The 26,221-nt window shown below is 38.9% G+C and overlaps 2 long non-coding RNA genes across 2 annotated transcripts; one reads left to right on the top strand and one right to left on the bottom strand.

Annotated features, from left to right (window-relative positions):
* Nucleotides 1-5,962: 5,962 nt before the first annotated feature.
* On the bottom strand, nucleotides 5,963-24,429 carry LOC110152531 (uncharacterized). The gene is made up of 3 exons (XR_011488405.1): nucleotides 24,231-24,429; nucleotides 13,547-13,653; nucleotides 5,963-6,502 (listed from the first exon to the last, which is right to left on the bottom strand). It is a non-coding gene; the product is annotated as an uncharacterized lncRNA (long non-coding RNA).
* Nucleotides 6,481-12,363, top strand: LOC139035696 (uncharacterized). Its single transcript, XR_011488406.1, has 2 exons — nucleotides 6,481-9,951; nucleotides 10,735-12,363. It is a non-coding gene; the product is annotated as an uncharacterized lncRNA (long non-coding RNA).
* Nucleotides 24,430-26,221: the final 1,792 nt, after the last annotated feature.

Below are 26,221 nucleotides of genomic sequence, written 5' to 3'. Positions count from 1 at the left end.
GTTCTAACCTCATCTGTCCCCATCTCAGCCTCTGTGGCTCTGTCCTCCCCATGCCCACGTCCCAATCCAAATCCAAACCCAAACCAAGCCACTCGGAGTTTTACCAAGTCAGCTTCTACTATTCACCCCTGGAGTCTGATACGTCTCTGCAGCCTACAGTGAAGGAGCTGGCTGACTGGTGTTTGTCACACCTTCGTGTCTTTAAGGACCAGCCAATTAAAAGGATTTGAATGTCACGTGTCTTTGACTACTCTCCTGGTTGAAAACCCAGGAATACTTCTGTGGCTGGTATCTTTTCTTCCATAATACAGCTTAACTCTGACACGGTCCAAAGCCATGAGACAATCGTCAGCCTGAACTTGTTGCCTTGCTCTCTGCAGGAATATGTGGTATTTCTAAACATAGCAGCATGTTAGTTCTCTTTCGGGAGGATAGTAAAAACAACAAACATATAATCTGATGACCTCCACCTTTCAGGGGTTTCCCAGTGGTGCTAGTGGTAAAGAACCTGCCTGCCAATGCAGGAGACATAAGATAAGTGGGTTCGAGCCCTGGGTTGGGAAGATCCCCTGGAGAATTCCATGGACAGTGGAGCCTGGCAGGCTACAGTCCATAAGGTTGCAAAAAGACACAACTGAAGTGACTTAGCATGCACGCACCACCTTTCAGAATGTAAAACCTTATGCTTTTGAGCATATAGGTGGGGCCATGAAAAAAGTGCTGCAATTGCCAAATTAGAGCCATACATTTAGAACCTGTAATTGTAACAGTAACTTGCAGTTCTACGGCATTGATTGCATACTTGCCATTCCCTGGAATGAATGCTGTTTTCCTCAAACTGGCAGATGGTGGACATTTATGCCCAGACTGTCTTCTATCATCCCTCCATAGATCCTCATGAGTTGACAGCCTCTCATTTTTCATCCTTTGGTAAAGCATTTTGACTGGCATTATTTAAATAAATAGCAAAAATTACCACTTATCCTTAAATATAGGAGTTCTGTGTCATCTGTATACTCGACTTAAAATATCAGAATACTGGCTTGAAGCAGTATTTTTTTAAACAGAATTAGTGGATATTAAACCATCACCAGTTCAGATGTCATAATTTAAGAGAAAATATCTTATTCTGAGGGCAGGAAGGATAATAGCATATGTTCATTTGTAACTAGTTGGACAGTCTCCTCTAGAGTCTGACTTCATGTTTTTGTAAAACCTTGCTTTTTTTGCAAGTGTTACCAAGCCTCCAGAGTTGGTCCCCCAGCAAGGGTCCTCCTGCCCAGAGTTGATCAAGCCAACAGAACAAGAAGCAAAGAGGAGCTTTATTCTTTGATCAGGGAATGAAGTGGTATGAGCGCTGAAGGACACAGTTTCCTGGACTGGCCATGGGTGGGGCTGCTTTATAGGGGTCCTAGCAGCAGGGAGGGGAGGGGGCAGAGGTCTGGTGAGAGGGGCACAGCTGGGCGGCTGAGAGCCCAGATCAGTGTTGGGTGTGGTGTCTCTGCACATGGCCCACTACCATCATCTTGAATCAGTGTTGTGAGTTGCCTTCGACATAGCCCATCGGAGCTTTATCCAGAATGGCCATTTGGTCTTGGAAACTCTGGTCTGAAAGGCTGGATTCGAGGCCTCTGCGTGCTATAAGCAAGTGGAACTAGACTAAGGACCAAGGGAGAAAAAAGTTAGATTTTATTTTATTACCCATATTCTATTTTATTTCCTGTGAATTTTTATGGGCTTTGCCTGTGACAATGGGACACATCTTATTTTTATGATATGTTTTCCATCAAATTAAAATCTCCTTTCTTTTTTCTTCCCCTTGCAAATGTTTCAATTTATTTCTGAATCATTTGAAGCCACCAAGGGTTCAAATGGCTTTTAAAAGCCCCAACTTGGCCAATAGCGTGAAAACTTGTACTTCAAGATAGTGCATCCCTCTTTGTTCTTGACATAATAATTTCAATTGGAAATATTTTTTCCCTCCAAGTGTCTCTCATTTCTTCCCCTGGGATCCATAGTCATTTCCTAAGGATCTTTGGAAGCCGGTTGTGTCCTTGATTTGGGCCAGCTTGTAGGCTGGAGTCATGCTCACGTGCCTGGGCATGCATTTCAAGATACAAGACAATGGCACCATAAAGAGTTTGTGAGATTAACACATGAAATACAAGTTTTTTTTTAAATGATCTGGCTGGTCTGTTAACTAGGTGTGAAAGACTTCTCTTGGTAAGACAAGTGTTTCTCTTCATCCTGTGTGATGATACACAGCTGTTTTTAAAGCAGTTTGGCCATCGGATGAGAGGAGCTGACTCATTGGATGAGACCTGATGCTGGGAAAGATTGAGGGCAAGAGAAGAGGGTGACAGAGGATGAGATGGTTGGATGGCTTCATTGACTCAATGGACATGAGTTTGAGCAAACTCCAAGAGATAGTGAAGGACAGGGAAGCCTGGCGTGCTCCATGTCCACGGGGCTGCAAAGAGTCAAACACGACTTAGCAACTGAACAACAATATGTATTTCATATATCAGGACTTATTTCTATTCCCCCCCCCCCCCTTTTTTAACCTTAAAGCCAACAGAACAATTCCCAAAATATGCGTCATGTTGGACTTAGGATTTAAAATCTAAATGTCTTAATATATCCCCTTACAAGATATTTTTTTTTCCTTTTCAGCTCCTAAAGCCAGCTATTATCAGATCACACTGCATAACTCTCACTCAATGTTATCCCTGGGGTAGTGGTAACACTAGTTTAGATTTTGTTTGTCCATTATTGCTGAGCACTTAGCTGAATAAGGGAATGAAGAGTGGCAGGAGTTCTGTAAAGTGATATGAACACAGAGGAAGCTGTGTCGCCTTCAACAACAGTATCTTAAACTGTTTACTTGAAAGAAGAAACTGTGGTAGCCCTCCATCCTTTATCTGATGCAGGGTCCTGGAAAGCAGCGTTGTGAGAAGTCCTGTTGAACTTGGGCACCATAAAGTCCCATTTCTGATGAAAATGACACTGTTCCTTAATGTTCTTGACGGACTGCTCGCTGGCCGTGTGGACCAGGATGCAGAGTGACCTTATTGCAGATTTTTTTTTTTTTCTTTCAAGTCTGAGTGCCCTGTGTTTTTCTGTTATTTGGGATTTTCATCTTATTTATTCCACAGGTGTGATTTATGACGGCCATTTTGAAAACTTCCCATCACGCCGAACCTCAAGCCTTCGGTTACCGGAAGTAAAGCAGCCATGGCGGCAAAGACGTCTAACATGGTGGCTTTGGGGAGGTCAGGCAGTTAAAAGAAGTTCGGAGAAGCCTAGAGACTTTGGCCTCTTTTTATTTATTTATTTTCACTCCAAGCTGAATAAAATAGACGCATCAGTTCTAACGAGGAACTTCCTGCCCAGAGTCACTGGCAGAGCAGTCTCCTCCCGACAGCTGCAAACTTGAGAGACCTCACGCTGCTGGCCAAGGTTCATTCTGTGCTTTGACTTAAGACCACAGCCAGTAAAGCCAGTGTGTACCGTGGAAAGAGTTTCCCACTTTTTCCATTGGAGCAGCCTTTGGTGAGGTTAGTTTGACTGTTCCAAATTAACAGTGGTGGGTCATTGCTCATTTTTTATATTTTAACTGTGTGTAAACCTACTGATTAGATTCCACTGAGGACAAATCATAGTTTTCTGAGGAAAATACATATCTTTTTATTCAGTATTCCTTACAGCACTGGTTTTCAAAGTATGGTCCCCAAACAAGTGGCACCAACAGCAAGCACCTAGGAGCTTGTAAGAACTACAAATTTCTCATCTCCAGACCTAAGGCTTCAGAAACTGGGGAAAGTGCCAGCAGTCTAGATTCTAATAAGTCTTCTACGTGATTCTGATGAATGCTGAAGTTCAGGAGTCATATGAACTTAAAAGTTCACTTGATTACTGCCTTCTCTGAGTTTTAGTCTCTATCCCAAAACAAAACAAAGCAAAAATATTATTTTCCAGTTCCTAATATGTAGTCTCCCAGGTATCCAAACTATGACTCTGGGCCCAGGTCACCCAGGTTAAGGAGATGAAGCAGCTTCCAAAGGTGCTTGATTTACTATTAGAGGTCACTTCTCCCTTTGCTTCACCTAGCAAGCTTCTATTAACAAGAGCTCATCAGCCATTCAGAATCATCATCAGAGCATCTAATTAAATCAGGACCTACAGGTAGAGCTCTTCTCTCTGGTGAAATGTAGACTAATATTTGATTATCAAAAAAGATGTGAACTTCTTTGGGACTGAATTTTTATCCTGTTTCCTCCCAGGAACTTAGCAATCTGATTTGGGGCATTGGTTCTGTATTGTCATTTTACATGTGATTTCAATTTTTACTGTCTATACCAGTGGCTCACAGTCATCCACTGTGTGTCAGAGTAACATTTCCAGACTCTGACAGTGTCACTTTAAGAAAGATTTTGATTTAATGACTGTTGAATGTTTAAGTCTCATCCAACTTTTCCTCATTGTCTGTAAGTGAGATGAGAGATTTATTACATCGCTCCATCTCTTTATCCTCTGATAATTAATGGCTAAATAGAATTTGTCTTGGCTTTTTATCTTACATTTTTTACCCTCCATTATGTATCATTGATCATTTGACTGGTTTCAAATCAGGTTGGTTCCCCATCCCTGTATATGCTTAGAAATGGACTAAATCAAAATCTATACAGAATTCTCCAATTCTCTTAACTAAAGCTTTTCAAGCACTTCTTTCAGTTTCTGAACACTTGAATTAAATATTACACTATGCCATACATCAAAGAAAGTATGGTTTTTGGAAGTGTTTGTTTTTTGAGCAATCACACTGTGACAGGACCTATCTAGATACTTTGTTGAGGAACTTACACCCCCAGCTAGCCAACTGCAGCACTAAAATTACTGAAATGTACAGGTCTTGCATAAATAACAAAACCAAATAAGTTGCAGATAGCATAACCCCTCAAGTGTGTTTGAAATGTCTTCAGTTATTTTAAGGTTTGAAATTCATACCAGGTAGATATATAGATAATCTTTTTTATAAAAGCCGTTTGAATATACAGATGCATCGTATTATACCTGCTGCTATGCGCTTTGGAAAAATCTTAGCACTGTTGATCAGGGACTGTGCCAACACATAGTTATGTTCATATGTTACTCAGGACTAGTGACCTTCTATCCAAGAAAGCATTATTTCCATTAATTCAACTGTCTATCACATTTCCAGATCATTCATTAATTAGTGTGAATCTAGTGTGTCTTGTTTAATTGGCAAAAAAAGGTTTTCTGTACATATTACCAATCTTAACATTATAATTTTAAAGAATTTAAATATAATTTCTTCACTTAATGTGCTGATAAATTTGATTAGCTGGATATGTATATTTAAATGTGCTCATACTTCTTAATTCCTGCCTAACAATTGTAATAGTTATGTACCATTTGAAATTGATATAGCAGACTTGCACGTGCTAAACCTATCATGCCTATCAACATTTTGCTGGTTATTATTCTCAGAAAAGAGAAGGAAAATGAACTTTCAAAAGGTAAGTACAAAGTTGTGTATATTTATATTATCAAATAATACGGGAAGACAGCCAAACCCCTTCCATTGTCCTTGATCTCTTCTGAGTTTAAACACTAAAGGTGAAGTATCAGTTTGGCATAGCCATACAACCTGAAATAATCCTTCTTGTTTTAATATTTTGCTTTTGGGCAATGTTTACTTTCCAGAAACAAGAATATTTTGTACATGTGAAAATGTATCATTCATTGGGCATTACATGAAAATTTCGTTCAGATTCTAAGAACTGTTACTGAAGATGGGCTGAACTTCTCATGGACAGATCTCATGTGAGAACAATCGGTTCTGGAGCCACCAAGATCCAGATGTCCCGCTGAACAGCTGCCATCTTCTGCAGTAACCTTGACATCACTGCTTTTGAGCTGTGACCATGTGTTATGCATTTCTTATCCTGGCGCCCATGAGTGAGGTCAGATGTTGTCTACCCTTAATTTTGCCCTTTGGGACTCTTTGTATTTCTCAGTGGGATATACGGGCTCAGATACTGGTACCATAGAGCAGGAAAACTAAAGGAAAACTTTCCCATGCAATGTTCATGCAAGTAGGTGTTCGGGCTAAATTTTCATTACCCTTAAGTATTTAGTGTTGATTGCTCATCTCAGACAGTGATTATAAGTGAACTGGGAACAAAGTAGGCATCTACAGAAGAAAGAAGAAAGTGTTAAACTCTTTTGGGGTCTGTAACTTGGCTATTATCTGTAGAAAGCAATGTTTGATCAATTTACATAAGTGACACCATTACCCACAGTATTACTTACCTTTTGCTGGTAGCATCCTGGGAGCTAATTCCCAAGTTACCCATAACTTATATGAAGAGACATTTGTTAATATTTGGAATCCAAGTAGGTGTTGGGAAGGTCAGATCAAAGTAATTCATCACCTTTTTAATATTTGTAGTGCATTTTGTCATCATGAGCCAAAGGTCTAGAATAGAGAAAAATATGGATAGTAGGAACCAAATATAAGGTTTTTATTATTGTTTTGATATCATAATAGATCAAACATCATCTTAACTCTTACACTCAATATTGTATTGAGAATCAGAATCTTTGAAAACTACATAGAAAATTGCTGAATGCAATCAGTGGTACCTAGAAAGCATCTTTAATTGGTGAATTATGTATATTTGCTTTAAATATAATTATACTGTGTTTCTAAATTACAGGATGCTTCACTAGACAGTAAGCTCTTTAAAGGCAGCATGTTTTGTCTAGCACAGTGGATGGGCATATTTTCAGTCTTCAGAATGTATTTGCTAACTGAACCAACCACATGTACACCATCAACCATCTTTCCCTACTACAGTGAGCAAACAGTGTTTATTAACTGATCTGGATAGCCAGATTTGCAAGAATCATTCAGCACCTAACAGACCAGTTGCCAGAGTGTATTCATGAAAATTCAAATCGTAATGTCCTTGGAATTTCCTAAGGGTTTAAGCTATGTCTTCACAGCCACGATGGTAGGAAAACTGAACCAATCAGACCCCTGCATCACCAGTATTGATGACTAACTTACTGAGTGTGAAATTTGCTGAATTTCCCATAATGGATACCATTAAATATTGATATCTACATTATCATTGCATGCACCATCTCTTGTGTTTGTGTAAGTGTATAATTGAGGCGTGAGTATGCGTGATCACATTTGTGGATCTTTTTAGAGATTCTTATCATCAGCACATAGTTTGCCACGCCAAGCCTTTTCCACTGAATGGCTAATGTAGAACAAAAATCCTTGAGAGTGTAACGTTGGTCCCTTAAACCCCAAGTTAATTTTGCTATGGTACTTGAAGGAAAGTGGAGAGACCCATGTGATGAATTAAGATCAATTGCTCCATGATTATTGACTTTTCAATATCATCTGCCAGAACTTGTGCTTCACCCTCTACACAACAAGGCAGGTAAATCTTTGCTAGGCTTTATAGGCCTGTCAATATCCAGCCAATCTGTAGCTAATTGTGGTTTTGTTGCCTATTCAGCTTACTAGCATTCCCTTATTCCAGGATGTTTTGCTTGAAAAACTCACTTAGTTCATACGCCAGTTTCTTGTCAGTTAACAATTTATTTACTGACCAGCTAAGTGTCTACTATAAAAATCACTGAAAATTGTGTGCTTCCATTCTTCTTCATCTTTCACTTTAGTACTTCCTTTCTCTCCACATTGGTAGCTATTCAAAACCCTTTCTACCATAGTTAGGTTTTGCGTACTTTGAAGTTTAGGTCAAAAAGCTTAAGTGGCCCAAGATCTAGCACTTTTAGCTTCCTTATGTTTATAATAATGCAGTATTGCTGAAGCAGTGGATAATGTGTTTTTCATCTGTCTTTTACAACCTGCATGAACAAGATTTGGCCTTATGATAGAACTGGGTACTATGACATAATTAGATAATGCCATTTTTTTCAACATGGCTACCGTCACACAGTCTGATGCTTACCAGGCTAAGAAATAGTACAACTGATTATAAACTTTTGATGTATGAACGGTGAAAGAAATTATGAAACTTCGGACTCTGCATTACTGATTATAGCTAAGAAAGTACATATTATTCTGCGTGGTTCAGGACAACACAATCATTGAATAGTCAAGATCTGTGTCCTTCCTTCACTTCTATATCCTTAACCTGCATACCCTTCACCTTCAGGGTATCAATAGTAGCTGACATAACCTCAGTGACTTTTGTCCTGAAGCCTTCTAATATATTGCACATGGGAGAAGATACCACCAATCAATCAATGACTACCAAAAGCTTAGCACTGTAATGAGTGTTCTGAAGTAAGCAAGGAAGGCAGGACTCCTGCTATTTTAGCTGTTCAGTAAATATTTGTTGAATGAATGTAATATAACAATAAGAACAAAAAAGTTAAAGAACTTTTTAATTCCTGTCTATGTGAAGAAGAGCAGTATTTTCCTTTAAAGGGCTTTTCTACCCAGACAATATTTAATTTTTGTTCTTGTTTGAAAAAATACAACAATCCCAGAATTTTAGTCAGTTTTTAAAAAGAAGGTTCTACATCATAGAAACTTTATTTTCACTAGAGAATATTCTTATTATTTATTATATATTCCCAACGAATTTTAAGAATCACTCTAATACTTGTTTTAGGTTTAAATGCCAAAGAAGGGGCTGGGGTATTTAAAATGAACTAGAATTTGCATGCATCCAAATGGGTGGATTTAAAAACATGGTGATCCAGTGGTTATCCTGCATACTGCCAAGGGGAGGAGTGTTGGGGCCAGAGGAATCCTGACTATTTCAGCCACTAATCACCTATATGTGGCTCAGCTTGCCATTTCACTTCTGTCTCTTAGCTGTTAATGGAGGAGGTTGGACTAAATGGTTTTCTCAGTTGCTTTCTATCTCTGATGGTTTGTGAGTGTGCTATTGACATGTACAATGACATTCTTCGCTAGACTAAAGGTATCATGTGCATCATGTGAATCTCTGCCTCAAAGCTGGTTTTAAGAGATATCAAACCATATTTGGATCATTGTTATTGTAACTTTGCTGGGTTCAGTCATGTGACCCATAGAGTGTAGCCCCCCAGGTTCCTCTGTCCATGGGATTCTCCAGGCAAGAATACTGGAGGGGGTTGCCTTTTTATTCTCCAGGAGATCTTCCTGACCCGGGATTGAACCCATGTCTCCTGCATCTCCTGCATGGCAGGCGGGTTCTTTACCACTGTGCCACCTGGGAAGCTTTGGATCATAAACCTTGTCAATGATCCATTCAATAATCACCTTTTCATAACAAATCACTTTACTTGCACAATCTGCCTTCCTCATCTTTCCATGTTATGTTTGATTTTAAAAAGGTATAGAATTAGAATCCTACCTCTACCACTGACCGGTGCTGGGGTAAGTGTGATTTGAGGTAATCAACATTTCTGAGCCCTTTTATCTCATCTGCATAATGGAATTGATTGTGTCTACTTCAAAAGAGCTGTTAGGAGACTTATATGCAATGGTACTTGAAAAATGCCAGGCTCAGAATGTGGCACTCAGTCATTCTCCATGAAGGTTTCTTACTTTTCTTTAACATCAACGCCTGATCCACTTCATTCGTAAAAATCTCCCATGAGCTCAGATTCTTGTCTCCACTTACTAAAGAGCAATGGATCACTCTAACTGTACAAAAATCAAGCTTGAAACTACTTGGATTCTAAAACATTTTTATTCTGTTAAATTGCATTAATTAATCAAATGTTTACTGAGTGCCAACTCTATTCTGAAATAATTTCCATAGTTTAACTCATTTACTCCTAACAGCAACCCTATAAGGTAAATATTTCTCATTGTCATTCAATAGCCTATCTGAAGTGAGGAAACTGAGGTACAGAGAGGTTGACCACCATACCCAAGGCCGTGCATTTGTGAGTATGGAGCCCACAGTTGAGTGCATGTGCTTTGTCACTCGGTCACCTTTGCAAACCGCCATTTGATTAACTTTTATTTTAAAATGCAAAAGTAAAATGATTAAAATGCAAAGGAATCAATGGCACTAAGGAGTTTGGGGAGGGGGGTTTGTTCTGTTTTGTTGCTGTTGTTTGGTTGGTGGTGGTGGTTTTGTTTTTTCAGAAAGACTTACACAGCATTTCTAGGAAAAGAAAGAGGCAAAACAGCTGTCAACTCCACTGACCTTGCTTAAATTTCACTAAGCCTCCATAATGCATTAGGTTTTGATACATCCTTCCTGTAGCCCACAGGAGTGAAAGAGCATCAGGCGGGGTTAGCGCCTAGAGGACTGAGCAGACCCCATTTCCTTACGGACTAGCCAGTACCAAGCACTTTTTGTAAACTTGAATACTTGTCTGTCCTAACAAGCATGAAGTGTATATATATATATATATATATATATACTCTGCCTAAAGAAGAGCCTCTGCTAATAGAAGGGACTTTTGGCTCAGTAGGAAAAAAACCAAAACAAACCGGTGTGAGTGTCAGAAGAAGCTGAGGGGAAGCACGCAGAGGGTAGAGGGAGTGAGGAGCTTCTCTTCTAAACGCCCTGTCAATGTGTGAGTGGCAGCTGGGGGTGAATTTCATGAGCAAATACGGAATTTTGCCACTAAAGCCTTTCCCCCAGAGCTAATAATCTCATGGGATATTAATACAAGGGGAAAAGACCTTGGGTGAAGAAAAGAATTTTCCTTTTTCAGGATGGAGTTCTCTCAGGATGACAGAGAAGTCTCAGTGTCAGAAACTGGTAATTGAAGACCAAGCATTTTATCATAAGCAAATAGGAAAATGAGCTACAACCTATGGAGTCATCAAGTTGAAAAAGGAACCTGGTCATATCCGCCTACTCGAAGACCCTTTTCCCTACTTAAAACCCTCTAAGCTTTCCAGGGTGCCTGGGCCTTTTGACCCTAATCATCATTCTGTACCAAGGTTATCAAAATAGAAATCGGGTACATGTATCCAGATTGCCAGGAGAAATATCAATAACCTCAGATATGCAGATGACACCACCCTGATGGCAGTGAAGAGGAACTAAAGAGCTTCTTGATGAAAGTGAAAGAGGAGAGTGAAAAAGTTGGCTTAAAACTAAACATTCAGAAAATTAAGATCACGGCATCCGGTCCCATCACTTCATGGTAACTAGATGGGGAAACAGTGGAAACAGTGACAGATGTTTTTTTCTTGGGCTCCAAAATCACTGCAGATGGTGACTGTAGCCATGAAATTCAAAGACAGTCACTCCTTGGAAGAAAAGCTATAACCAACCTAGACAGCGTATTAAAAAGCAGAGGCATTGCTTTGCTGACAAAGGTCCATCTAGTCAAAGCTATGGTTGTGAGAGTTGGAGTATAAAGAAAGCTGAGCACTGAAGAATGGATGCTTTTGAACTGTGGTGTTGGAGAAGACTCTTGAGAGCCCCTTGGACTGCAAGGAAATCCATCCAGTCCATCCTAAAGGAAATCAGTCCTGAACATTCACTGGAAGAACTGATGCTGAAGCTGAAGCTCCAGTACTTTGCATCCACCTGATGCAAAGAACAGAATCATTAGAAAAGACCCTGATGCTGGGAAAGATTGAAGGCTGGAGAAGGGGATGACAGAGGATAAGATGGTTGGATGGCATCACCAACTCGATGGACATGAGTTTGAGCCAACTTCAGGAGTTGGTGATGGACAGGGAAACCTGGCGTACTGTAGTCCATGGGGTCACAAAGAGTCAGACACGACTGAGCAACTGAACTGAATTGAATTGAACATGTGGATGTTGTGACTGCATCATGCTTTACAATCATAGATAACACATTAGGTGGGGAAGGACATTTATATTTTATGAAGTTCATAATTTCATCATTAATGAATTAATCCTTTTCTGAGTTATCTGAATCACTCTTTTGGAGCATTCTGAAAGAGATTAAAAAAAAAAACTGAAAACTTTTTTCAAGTAGCTGACTTAATGGATATCTGAATATCCGGTTTCAAAAGCTGTTACTTATAAAAGGCCAAAAAATGTCAATATGAGCAGTATAGCTGTTACATAATTTTTCCAAGGGAGAAAAGGCAATAAATTGCAAAATACTGTACTAAGAGAATATATGGTTCTTGATAAGAGCAGCTGCTACTTCACTGAGGTATACAACATTTTAAAACTTGTTTTTTTCTGTTTGGAGATATGTTAATTTGTTCACTTGTTTTATTTATTACCATCCTGCCTGTGTTGTGATTCTTACCTGTATGATGTGGTTTATATCCACTGCTTTTCAGTGAGGGGAGTGCCACCATGTGCCTTTGGTGTTTTTATGCTTAAAAAATAAAAAAGTGAAAACACAAGGACTGATTGCCAACAGGTGTATGTCCTTGACTAAATTCTTTAGCCATGTGTGTGCATAATGGTTTTCATGTGGGCAATTATCTGATCACTTACTGTGGGATAGTCTGCTGAACTGAGCTTCGGTTTCAGTTACATGGGATGGAAGTGATCAATATTAAAGTATAAATAGGCCCAAAATGCAGACTTTCCTTTTGAAGCTTTTAAGCCAGGAACATACATCAGTTAAAAAATAAGTCTATGTTATATGAGACTTGCCGCATATTGGAAAATATATAGCAGAAAGCAGGTACCCTCAGGTGTGCCTTAGCACAAACCTGTAACTCTTCAAGTAATAAAGTAAATCTTCACATGTTTTGAATATTAGAGACTTGGGAGATTGCTGCTAATTGCATTTGGGGAGTTAAATTAGGATGAATAAATGATTTTGGCCTCAACTCTTAAAATTGGGAATTTTTCTGAAATGTATGAGTAGATTTTCTTAACTAGAAAGACAATGAATTTTGTCAATGTATTTTATATGATTTAGATCTAGCATGCCAGGGACATAATTCTAATATCAATCATCATTGTATGATATAATAAATAGATATAAATGAAGGAGGTGAGACCATCTATATTGTTGGACTCAAAATGGTGGGTAGCCAGTCACCACGGGACTCTATTACAGACCAGCCCTATGCAGATTGTTGAAGAGGGTAAAGAAATACTTCTTTGCTGTAGGGGGTTGTTTTATACATTGTGGGGTGTTTAGCAGTAAGCATTTCTGGCCTCTTTTTAGAGGGGCAGAAATAACAGACTTACTTCCTGTGAGTGTAGTAGGAATTCAGAAAACAGAAAAATAACACAAATCAAGGGAGATTTTGTAGAGGAAGTGGGTTATGAGCAGGATCTTGAAAGTTGGCAAGTCAGGTTAAAGAACTTGATGACTAAGTGGTTACTGTTTTTTAACCAAAAGGAGGTCATTGGTGATCTTGATGAGAAAAATTTCAGTAAGCCACATTACAACTATTGAATGAATCATAAGTTTTAAAGACAAATTCCTCTTCTGACCCAGGCTTACACATAGCCTTAATATCCACCATATTGACAGAAGTGGATTTTAGGGGTCATGTGAACTTCTCCCCAGTACAATTCACACATAACCTAAACCATTCAGTGAGTTATTTCTCCTCCACTTTTTACCTGATTCTTCTTTCTTCTCCTCTTCCTTCTCTTTCTTTTATCTCTTGCTTGCATCATGTTTCTTAACTTTTTTTTCTTCCTCTTTCCTTCAGTAGGTCAACAGAGGTCTGTGAGAAGAGAATCCACAATCATGACCTGTGTATTACTTTCCTGTTGTTGCTGAAACAAATTACCAGAAACTGGTGACTTAAAACTATAGAAATGTATTCTCTCACAGTTCCTGAAGCCAGAAGTCCAAAATCATTTTCACTGGACAGCAATCAAGGGCTGCACTTGCTTCAGGGGCTCTTAAGGAGAATCCATTCTTTGACCCTTCCAAGTTCTGGAGGCTGCCAGCATTCCTTGGCTTGTGGCCACATCCCTCTAATCACTATCTCATAGTCATATGACCTCCTCTTCTCTGTATATCCTATTTTTTTCTGCCTCTCTCATAAGAACACTCATCTATGAAAATGAAAATACTAGTTTGAAAAGATATGTGCACCTCAGTGTTCCTAAAAGCATTGTTTATAATAGTCAAGAAATGAAAGCAGCCTAAGTAAACACCAACAGATGAATGGATGAAGACCTCACACACACACACACACACACACACACACACAGGAATATTATTCAGTCATAAAAAAGAATGAAATTCTGCCATTTGCAACAACATGGATAGGCCTAGAGAGTATTAACTTTAGATAAATCAGAAAAAGACAAATACTCTGTTATCTCTTGTAAGTGGGATCTAAAAACTAAATGAAGGCATAAAACAAAATAGAAACAGATTCACAGTTGTAGAGAACAAACTAGTGGCTACCAGTAGGGAGAGGGAAGAAGGGAGGAGAAGATGGGTGTGGGTTTAAGAGACACAAACTGCTATGGATAAAATAGATAAGCAACAAGGCTATATTGTACAGCACAGGGAGATAAAGACTTTTTTACTTAATAGTTATAAATGGAGTATAACCTACAAAAATATTGAATCACTATGTTGTACAGCTGAAACTAATATTGTAAATCACTATACATCAGGAAAAAAGGTAGTGACACTCATGATTACATTTAAGGCCCGTTTAAATAATCCAGGGTAATCTCCCCATCTCAAGATCCTTAATCATGTCTACAAAAACCCTTTTTCCAAATAAGGTAATATTTACAGGTTCCAGGGATTAGGACCTAACACATTTGGGCACCATTATTCAGCCGCCAAACATCAGAATATTACAAAGAGTCCTTCCTTGCCATAGGGTAGACAACACTGCATTCATCCTGAACACACAGGAGCCTCTCTGGTGGAGCTCACTGGAAGCATGAGGAAGGAATCGTCGTCTGATGTGCTCTGTGCTCACTGGAACAGTGGTCTGCGTGAGAGCAATACCTCCCCGCTAATGACTGAAAAAGGGAAAAGGGACTCGTTTAACTTTCCAATTCCCTAAGCACCAACCATTAGTCCTAAATAACAAGGTTCGGGGATAAAGTGTATTCTTCATGGAGTGCTCCCTACTTTCAGGATTAAGGGTGTGTTCCTCATGGAGTGCTCCCTATTTTCCTCCTCAGACTTGAGAGTTTGTATTTTTTTTCAGTAAGGAAGACCTATCCCCTGGGCTTATTAGTTTCTGCTTCAAGTTGCCAATGTACCCTTATTAATTCAAGCTGGAGGAGAGGTACAAAAGCACACAGGATCAATAGGAATCCTCTCAGCTGGAGATCCTGCTAAATACACCTGAGATACTAAGACTGCGAGAAAGAGATGCTTTGAGCCCTTCACAGGTACCTTTCTCCAAGTAATCCCATCACCCACAAAGTATCTGGGTGAGGATGAGGAGGGTGAAAATATGAATAAGGAGCATGAAAATTTGTGCCCACTTTCCTACCTGTATCCATTATTGGCAGACCATTTTCACTTGCTCAGTCCTACAGCAGAGGGAATCCAGATGTATTTGCAAGCGTTAATTTTTATGGAGTGGTCTCTAAAGCCCTTGTGTATTCTTGTTCAGCCACTCTCAAATTCTTACTCAGTGAATTTTAGAATAGCAATTCTAAAGAGAAATATTACCCTTTTAAAAGAGCATTTTTACCATAACTCTAAGACACTATAGTCCCATATGATCAATAATTATTTTTACTTTTTCCAATGTTAGCTTAAGTGTTAGTTCCTCAGTTGCATCTGACTGTTTGCAACTCCATGGATGGTAGCTTGCCAGGCTCCTCTGTCCATGGGATTCTCCAAGCAAGAACACTGGAGTGGGTTGCCATGCCCTCTTCCAGGGGATCTTCCCGACCCAGGGATTGAACCCAGGTCTCCTGCACTGCAGGCAGATTCTTTACCATCTGAGCCACCGGGGAAGCCCATTGTATATTAAATGAGGTATAGGGATATTTGGTTTTCCAGCAGCATTTGTGCCCTCATGAGGAAAATATCTCAGGATCCCTACTGAGTCGGGATGATTTTTCTCAACTCAGTATTCCTCAGCCTTGGCACTATCGATATTTTATACTAGGTAATTCTTTGTCATGGCGGTTGTCTTGTGTATATTAAAATGTTTAGCAGCATCCCCACCTTCTACCCTCTAAATGCCATTTCACTGATGAGTTGTAACAATCAAAAATGTCTATAGACATTACCAAATATTTTCTGGGGAGACAAAATCACCCCTGATGGGGAATTGGTGTTCTAACTCTATGATTTGCTTGGTTAATAGTAATAGTGTTTATGGAGCACTTACTAATTGCTAGTCACTGTAATAAGCACTTCACTTGCATTAATGAAACCAAATCTTTTAAAATCTCACAGGGTAAATTCCATTATTAACTCTATTTTCCAGATAAAGAAACTGAGTCTGGAGCAAGTGTGCTTAGATTACACAAGTTTTAAAAATTAGAGTCAGGATTTGAGCCAGAAGTTAGGATTTAGAATTCGTGCTTTTAGGCATGATGGCACAGTTGTGGTCCTGTGCTCATACGAATAGTCTGTTACAGATTTAAAAGCCTCTTCCTTTGCATCTATTTAAATAAACTATAACAACGAATGAAAGGATTAGGAAGGACTATTTATTGAAATCCTACAATGAGAGGGGCACTCATCTTGAGACTTTCATGTAAGTCATTTCATTTAATCCTCACAGTAGCCTGATGGAATAGATATTGCTATATTCATTTTTTTGTATAAAAGAATTTGGCACCAAAAAGGAAGTAATTTTACCCAAGGTAAGAGCTAGTATAATAACTGGCAGTAACTGAATTTGATCCAGTGCCTGCTAAGTCCATGTTCATTCTATTTTTTTCCTATTATTTCCTTGACTTTTAAAAAAGATGGCAGGAGGGGTATTTTTTAGTTCTCCATATATATTTTCTGGTCCAGTCTCCCTTACTGTACAAATTCCACATTTGTACCTGACACTTGGCGATCCTGAGCTCTCACCTGTGGTGCGCTGTGTGAAGTCGCTCAGTCGTGTCCGACCCTTTGCAACCCCAGGGGCTGTAGCCCACCAGGCTCCTCTATCCATGGGATTCTCCAGGCAAGAATAGTGGAGTGGGTTGCCATTTCCTTCTCCAGGGTATCTTCCCAACCCAGGGATCGAACCCACGTCTCATGTCTCCTGCGTTGGCAGGTGGGTTCTTTACCACTAGCATCACCTCACAAGCCCAAGCTCTCATCCTTCCTTCCCCAAAGCTTCTGGCAGGTGCAGGCACATGTGAGTGTGCATGGCCACCCAAAGACTAGATGTGAATCCTGGCTCGCCATTTCTCTGCTACTTGACCCGGGGCCAATCATATAATAACTGGGGGCCTCAGCTTCCTTATCTGTAAACATGGTGCTAATAATGATGCTCACTGTGAAGGGTAAAGATCAGAATTAATGTATCAAAACACTATTATTACTTGGTACAATTTGTTCCTTAAAATCACACACAGGTTATGCATTCTGCCACTTTTCTTTTTTTGTCCCTTCCTTTCAGAGCACTTACAATGTTTCCACCCCAGTCCCCCTTACCCCATCAAGGGTATCCAGAAACCTGCTTAGAAATTCAGTAATTCATCCTTGATTGAAATGAAGGTATCTTGGGAGAAGGCAGATCCTTTGAAATCTTTATTAGCTAAACATACTTCTGAAGACTAGTATGGGTATCCAGAATGGGGAGATGAAGACAAGGAGAAAGGGATTTCACAGATATTTTTTGGATAGACCATATGAGAAAGATGATTATGAAAGATGGCATACCCTGATCTGTATCCACAGAGAGCAACATTAAGAGCTTCATAAAAGTTTTCATTTTTTAGAGAAAATTGTATTGTTTATTGTGGTATAAGTGACATATAACATTATATTCATTTCAAGTATACAACACACCTGTCTCTGACCACATCTGTCTCCATCTGACCTTGTGAGATGACCAGTATTCCCATATATAATTACACAAATTGTTTTCCTTGGGATAAGCACTTTTAAGATCTTTCTTAGCAAATTTCAAATATGTGGTGCAGAATTGTTAATTATAGTCACCATGCTATACATGACATGTCTATGACTTTTTAATGCAATTTTTATTAGCACTATTCTAAATAATTCTAAGTATATAGCTCCCTGATCCCTCTTCTTTTTCACACACAAAAAAGCATTTTTACACAGTTTTTAAGGTTACATTCCATTTACAGTTATTACAAAATGTTGACTTTATTCCCCATGTTGTACCGTGCTTCCTTCTAGCCTGTCTTACACTCAAGTTTAGTTTTATTATAGTTTTATAACAAACTTATTTAGTTTACAACAGGAAATTTATACCTTTCTGCCCCCTTAAAAAAATTTGTTTTACCAAAGCCTAAATTATGAGTTATATAGATAGGACTGATGTAGAAGTTAAATTTTTATGGCCTCCTGATGCGAAGAACTGACTCACTGGAAAAGACCCTGATGCTGGGAAAGATTGAAGGCAGGAGGAGAAGGGGATGACAGAGGATGAGATGGTTAGATGGCATCACTGACTCAATGGACATGAGTTTAATAAGCTCCAGGAGCTGGTGATGGACAGGGAGGCCTGGTGTGCTGCAGCCAATGGGGTCACAGATTCGGACATGACTAAGTGACTGAACTGAACTGAACTGAATATATGTTTGAGCACCTGCATGCATACACACACACACAAATTACCCTAAAACAGAGTGTTCCTGTGACACCTCTGGGGCTTCCCTGGTGCCTCAGACAGTAAAGAATCTGCCTGCAATGCAAGAGACCTGGGTTCGATACCCTGGAAAAGGGAATGGCTACACGCCAATATTCTTGCCTGGAGAATTCCATAATAAGTTGAAATGACATAAAGCAAAGAAACAGTTACATACTATATATATGTGTATGTGTGTGTGTGTGTGTGTGTGTGTGTGTGTGTGTATTTATGCATAAGCAAAAATCCTTTTTGGGTTGCTTCTGGCTAAAAAAAACAAATACTAATGTAGGTCTTTTGTAAAAGCAGAGTTGCATAAAGCAAACTTTCCAAAAGTGAGTGATACTTGTGTATGTACAATTGGGATGCAAGATGGAAGAAAGAATGTACAAGAAATATTGAGGAGTGTAATTCTTTAGGATGATATTTTAAACTTCACAACTCATATATGCAGGGAGATATTAATAAAGTTCTCTTTACTTCTAAGTTGAACAACAGAAAAACAATTCCTATTGTCCATTGGAATATGTAACACATGTTCTCAACTCTGCATTGAGACCTTGCAAAGTGACCATTTCCTCAAGGGAGATGTCATTTAAAAAAAATAGTTGGTAGAGAAGGTGTTCATATCTAGTTGCCTTGCTGAGAATGTCAGTCACAGTCTAAAGAGATTCCAAAGGTAACGTGATAATATGGCATGTCTACTCAAGGGCAACCAGTGGAAATGTTCTGAATCAAAAATAACTCAACGTTTGAGAGTTCTGAGAGGACATCCAGTATATCTCCATCTGGAATAATTGGGAAGGAGGGATGCATTAGTTTGTTTTGGAATTTCAACAGATTAAATTTAGTATGTTATAAATTTATTGTTGGAAATGTTAAATCTCATTAGTAATTTAATTTCACTGGAATAAAGACTTCAGGGAAAGCTGATAGTTATCTATTTGGCAGAAATCAGTTAAATTCAATTAAACATGATTTTTTAAAAAATGTTTTTGCAGTCACTGTGTAGACCAAAACTGTAAAAGTCAATTACATGTAGGTGATCAGGCTATCACATTCTGGTTATCGGAAAACAGTCATCATGAAATTCAACAATGGTATATTGGATATTTGCCATTTCAGCAAATACCATTGTAAGAGCAAAGACAGCTCATAGCTGAGAAGCTCATTCCTAAGCTTCTCTTTTGCTTTCACTCAATAAAGGGTATAATAAAACTTCATCCTAAGAAAGGAGCTTGCAAACTTCTTGCCCCATTACAAAAGAATTTGACCTGAATATTCATTTCTGTAGTTAAAAAATGAAGATAGAATGACAAACAGAATTATTCCAATCATTGTTCTCTGGAAATCACGTGTTCATGCTACAGTGAGGTGTGAAGAAACTTTATAAAGAAAACTTTGTAAAGAAGAAAAATGAAAAAAAAATCATATTAGGAAAGGAAAATGTTGTTAATCTGAGGAGGAATGACAAAGAAAAAGGCAGTCATGGGCACATAATTTCTTTGGAGGTGCTTGATTTGGAATACAAGGTAAGGGGTTCAAATCTGGAACCTGAGGCTTCTTCCTGGCAGTGATATGACAGCCCTGCCGATCATCCTTCTAAAACTGAACCGTGTTGTGTTTTATAACCTGTGGGTGAAAAGAATAGATATCCTCCCTTAGCCTTTTAGCAGCGCCAAGACAAGCAGTGCAAGGGAGAGACAAGTCTCCAGAAAAAGGAGTTACAAGAAGCTACTTCCCACTGTCACTCTGGGTCACTGGAAATAACACGTGGATGCCCAGGACATGCGTAGGTGCTGTGGGCAAGTTGGAGACATGAACCTTGGGTGCTGCTGAGTCCAGAACACTTCAAAGGCAAGGGGCAGTGAGAGAACCAGAAGCCAATCAGAGTGAAGGGGATGTTTGAACCGAAAGAGAGGGTGTATATAAAGACTAAGGGTTTGGGGCTCCTCTCTCTCGCTCCAGCCTCTGTTCTAGTCAACACTGGGCAGGTATTTCTACAACTCCAAGAGGACAAGAGGAGTCAGGTGAGTCTGGGATCAACTAGACTTGCATACATTTTGTCCCTCTGCAGTTACTCTGCAAGACGGTTAAATTTGAATCACAAGGACTAGCCTTCCCAATGTATTCTACTTGTTTACTCTGAACCTGCTTAAAGGAGTTGGCCGTTGACATATGAGCCCACAAATGCACATTTAAGAAATGAGTAGAATACATGGCCGTCCCTGCTTCCTCCCATTTTCTCTGCATCGGGAGAGGCTGGGATGACGCTCAGGCCTCCATTTGTCAGACAGGGCTGGCATGGTCTGCGGCCTATTTGGCAGGTACACTGTGATACTAACTGAGGCTGCATTTGGAAGAAAGGCATGTTACGGTTTGGTTCTAGGGTGGCAAACTTTGAATAGATTGCTGCAGAATTCTTCTTCAGGATCTGCTTTCTTTTAAGTGCCAGGAAGTAGAAATTAGTCTGGAGAAGAAATTCCAACTTCTTTTTTTTTATAATTGCTTGAAATATTTTTAGTATGCATTTTTATTTACACAATGATCAAATGTTCTGAAGTGATGAAAGGAGCCTGTAATGTGAAATTTCAGGCATCAGTCACAAGACTCGGGTAGGGGAGTTTTTTTGTTTTTTTTTTAGTTAATTTTTACTGGAGGATAGTTACTTTCCAACGTTGTGTGGGTTTCCACTATACAGTAAAGTGAATGAGTTATGTGTATGCACATATCCCCTCTTTTTCAGATTTCCTTCCCATTTAGGTTGCCATGGAGCGTTGGGTAGAGGTCCCTGTGCTATGCAGCAGGCTCTCGTTAGTTATTTTATACATAGTAGTACATATATGCCAACCCCAATCTCCCAATTCATCTCACCCAGAAATTCCAACTTCTGAAAGACCTGTATCCCAGTTGTGAGCATTTTTTAATGCCCAGAGACCCTTTTGGAGTGATGCTTTGGTTAAGTGATGAGGCCAAACATACCATTAAGACTAAGTATGAAAGTGATACTAAATGACCTGCTCTTGCTTGATTCTCTCCATGGCGTCTGCATGGAGGTTTGTAACCTGTTTTATTATATTTTGTCATTTCTTAAAAGCCAGGCACATGGGGGAGAATCTCCAGTGACATTCTTTGCTAATCCCACTGTTAACCTAATGATTTTATTCTGAGACTTCCAATTTGAGTTAGATGACCCTCAATACTAGCCTATCCAATAAAAATAAAGTCTAACATATGTATTGTTCATGTTAAGGACTAAGGCCATAAAATGCAGTGCTTTGCTTTTAGTTGTTTTAAAGTAAAGATCGAAGGAAACTGCTGGATGGTTTCAAATAGAATGGTATTACCTGAGCTGATGAATCAAAGTTGTTTGTATCAATATTACCCTCTAGCTCACAATGAATTTAATCCCTAATTTATTTACCTGTATATAAAAAGGAATGTAGCTCACTTAATACTAACAGGTGGCGTGGGTCTAGGAAAAGGAAAGATTGGTCATTCTCTTTCTTATCATCTCACGATTCCTTAATCTCATGATTCAAGGTGATCGCTAAGGAAAAAAGTTCCAAGGAATGTTACAGTCCTGTTGAATTTAGGGTGCAAGCCTAATGTGTGCCTTGTACTCCACTATGGGAATTTGACACTCTCAGTTGTTACTTCCAGAAAACTCTGACAAATCTGGCTTATTAACTTTATCACCCAGGGAGACTGCAATAGAGGAATGACATATGGGTGACTCTGTGTGGTTAGATGTAGGTCATTGTTAAGATTCTAACTTTTATTTGTAGGGGACAGTTCATAACTGTTTAATAAACTATTAGTAATCTGTTGTTATTTTTATTACAGAAGTCCCCTTATCTGATTTGTTTTTTGCCATCAAGGAGGAACAGAAGGACTCCACTAAAAAATGCTTCTTAAATGTCATCTGCATGGACTTTGTTTTGTTTTAAAGCTTCTCATTGCACTTTTGCATTCTGTGTTAATCCATAAATGCCTTAGCTCATTTTAGAAGCAGCCAGAAAATAAATCCTAAATAGTAAAAATTTTAAATTTAGCTAATGTGTATATCTTTATAAACACACATGTATATATGTGTTTGTATGTATATGAACAAATACATGTATAGGTGGCTTTATATTGTTAATGATGTTTTCCTTAAACAATACACACATACATATATATACATATGTACATGCTCAGTTGCTAAGTTGTATCTGATTCCTTGCCACCCCATGAACTGTAACGCACCGGGCTCCTCTGTCCATGAGATTTTCCAGGTAAGAGTACTGGAATGTGTTGCCATTCCCTTCACCAGGGATACATATGTGTGTGTATATATATATATATATATATACATATATATATGTACTATTGTGTGTTGGTATAAAGATTTTTATTTTGCAAAAGGCTTTTTATAGATGATCTTTTACTGAACTCCATAATTAACCTGCGCAAAGGTTAAATGACCTGCCCAATTTCACACTTAGTAACTAGGACAGCCAGGGCTAGCAAGGAAGTTTCCTGATTGCTGGCCAAGAGTTCTTTCCACTGGAACAGTTGTCCCTGGTTATTGGGAAGCTGAGGGGAAGAAACTGATTTAACTTCTCTGAAGTTGAGAATTATTGATAGTGACTGGAATATCATCAGCGCCGTTATTTTCCAAAGCCAGATGATCTAAGACAGTCTTGTGTGTGAACGAGTTATGTAAAGGGCCATGTGTGATAACTTCGATGCGTTCTGTCTATATTCTGCGATGCTGCTCTAATTCTTTCATGTTAACTATCTTTTTATTAACTTTATTTTTGACAAAACATCACATAGCTGCTATTCATTACACTAGTAATGATAATACTGATGCAAGATACCCTATTAATGAAGGCATACAAAACTAGAACCTTGTTATCATATGATAAAAGTCTATTTCCAATACTGTCCTTTAGTCAACAAAAAATTTTTAATGGAAATCAGATATTATGGTATTACAAAATTGACAGTTTTTACAAGGTTAAAATTTGATTAACCATTTTTTTAGACAGTCTCTTTGGAGATACCCATTCATTTTAATTTATGGTTAAGCTTAATAGAGACAGGCAAATAGAGACAGGTCTTTAGTTTATTCAACTGGCACTTGCTGGCAGGATTAGTCAAAGAAATGGGAAACTGCTACTTCATTACGAAAACAGCATACTCATAATCAAAACCAACCAAGTTGACAAACACATATTCTCCTTTAGAATTCAAAATACTCTTACCACATAAGGAGCATTCAAGAAGTCCTTATAGTAACCTTGGTATGATAAGTATTCAGAAAGGTCAGCCTGACCCTTTAGACTTATCGTATGTAAAAATCTGTTCCTCCCATAATATCCCAAGGGCAATTTTCACATTTGAAACAGTTTTTTCTTATAAAACAAGGTAAAACCCTACATTCCCTGGGGTAGAAGTTAAGATGCTCTAACTCGCCCCCGCCCAAAATATTTTTTTACAAAACAAGCAAAACCCAGTGCAGTGGCTTACGTAGATAGAAATGTATTTCTCACATTACATTCCTGCCGGCCCGGGTGGTGAAGGTCATTAAAAGACACGAGTCTCTTCCTTCCTTTCTGCTGCATTGCCATTCCCTGACGTGCTCATCAGCGTTACCGAAAGATGAGTCTCTACCACGTCTGTGCTACAGCCCACAGAAGAAGGGAACAGGAGAAAGTCCAGGGCAAGTGTCTTTAAGGAGCTGATCCAGAAATGAAAGATATCCTTCTACTCTCTCATTGCCCAGAACTTTAGCACATGAACTTACTTAGCTTCAAGGGATGCTGGGAAATGTAGTCTGTAACTGGGAGACCATTCTTTAAAAAGATAGAGTGGAGGAGGAAGGATGGAGGGGTGGGTTCATCTATTAAAAGAAGGTGGAGAAGAAAAGATACTGGAGAGCATCTACCACTGTCTATCATAGTCACTATATACAAAGTAAAATGCATAGTATCCACAAGGAGCCATCAAAGGCATTCAAATAATTAAAAAATAAATTAATGCTGGTAGTGCTTGTGTTTTGGGGGGCTCCAAAATCACTGCAGATGGTGACTGTAGCCATGAAATTAAAAGACACTTACTCTTTTGAAGAAAAGCTATGACCAACCTAGACAGCATATTAAAAAGCAGAGACATTACTTTACCAACAAAGGTCAATCTAGTCAAAGCTATGGTTTATCCAGTGGTCATGTATGGATGTGAGAGTTGGACTGTGTAGAAAGCTGAGCGCCGAAGTATTCATGCTTTTGAACTGTGGTGTTGAGAAGACTCTTGAGAGCCCCTTGGACTGTAAGGAGATCCAACCAGTCCATCCTAAAGGAAATCAGTCTGAATGTTCATTGGAAGGACTGATGCTGAAGCTGAAGCTCCAATACTTTGCCTCCACCTGATGCAAAGAACTGACTCATTAGAAAAGAGCCTGATGCTGGAAAAGATTGAAGGCGGGAGGAGAAGGGGACAACAGAGGATGAGATTGTTGGATGGTATCACCAACATGATGGACATGAGTTTGAGTAGGCTCTGGGAGTTGGTGATGGACAGGGAAGACTGGTGTGCTGCAGTCCATGGGATCACAAAGAGGTGGACACGACTGAATGACTGAATTGAACTAGTATGACTTCTTTGGAGTAAAAGTTACTCGTCACTATCTTTTGAACAAAGATTTAGCTGTATACATGGCTTTGTCTCTAGTGAGAAGATATGAAGGTAGTTTCTAGTTTTTATTAATACATAACACAAGCATATTAGAAAGGCATGCCATTTTTTTAAACATTTTTTGAACGTGCCATTTTATTGAACATTTTTTGAACATTATTTTCTAAGTTAACTTTCCAAATAATGGAAGCTCACCATTTTTAATTTAATGTAAAGCACATATGATTCTCTTTTGTGTATGTGTCTGAGTATGAATGTAAATATTTACCAAACTGAGGTAGTTTTCCATCTACTTCCTTAAACCAGATAACAGCTGAATGAATTTATACCTTCATGCAATGCACATTTATTTGGCCCCAATTATGTGCCAGTGATGACATCAGACTCTGCATAGTATTTCAGATTTAATCTTCCCAACAAGCCAGTGAGGTAGGACAGATTTTCCCTGTTTCACATGTGAGGAAACTGAGTGTCAGGGAGGTTAGGTTATGTGCTCAAGGTCATATCAAGAAGCCTCAAGTAAAACCCTAATCTCATTATTCCTTCTACAATGCTGTCAGTTTCCTTCATTCAGCAAATATTTATCAAGGACCTTTTCTCTCCATGCAGTATGCTCAATGTTTTTATCTTTTGCCCCTGTCTAACCTCATGACAATCTCATAAAATAGATGCTATTTTCCACTTAAAGATGATGCAACTGTAGTTCAGAAAAGTAAAACACCCAAACTGCAAAGAAATGGGTAGGTCAGGATTTACAGCTAAATGCTCTTTCTACTCAGAACCTGCCCTTCCTCCTGTTGTATGGTCATTGACGCCCCTAAAGCTTAGACATAATGCAGACCTGCGTTTC

Source organism: Odocoileus virginianus, chromosome 6 (genome assembly GCF_023699985.2).
Source record: "Odocoileus virginianus isolate 20LAN1187 ecotype Illinois chromosome 6, Ovbor_1.2, whole genome shotgun sequence".
Taxonomy (NCBI): domain Eukaryota; kingdom Metazoa; phylum Chordata; class Mammalia; order Artiodactyla; family Cervidae; genus Odocoileus; species Odocoileus virginianus.
This window is presented reverse-complemented; position numbering and strand designations above follow the sequence as displayed.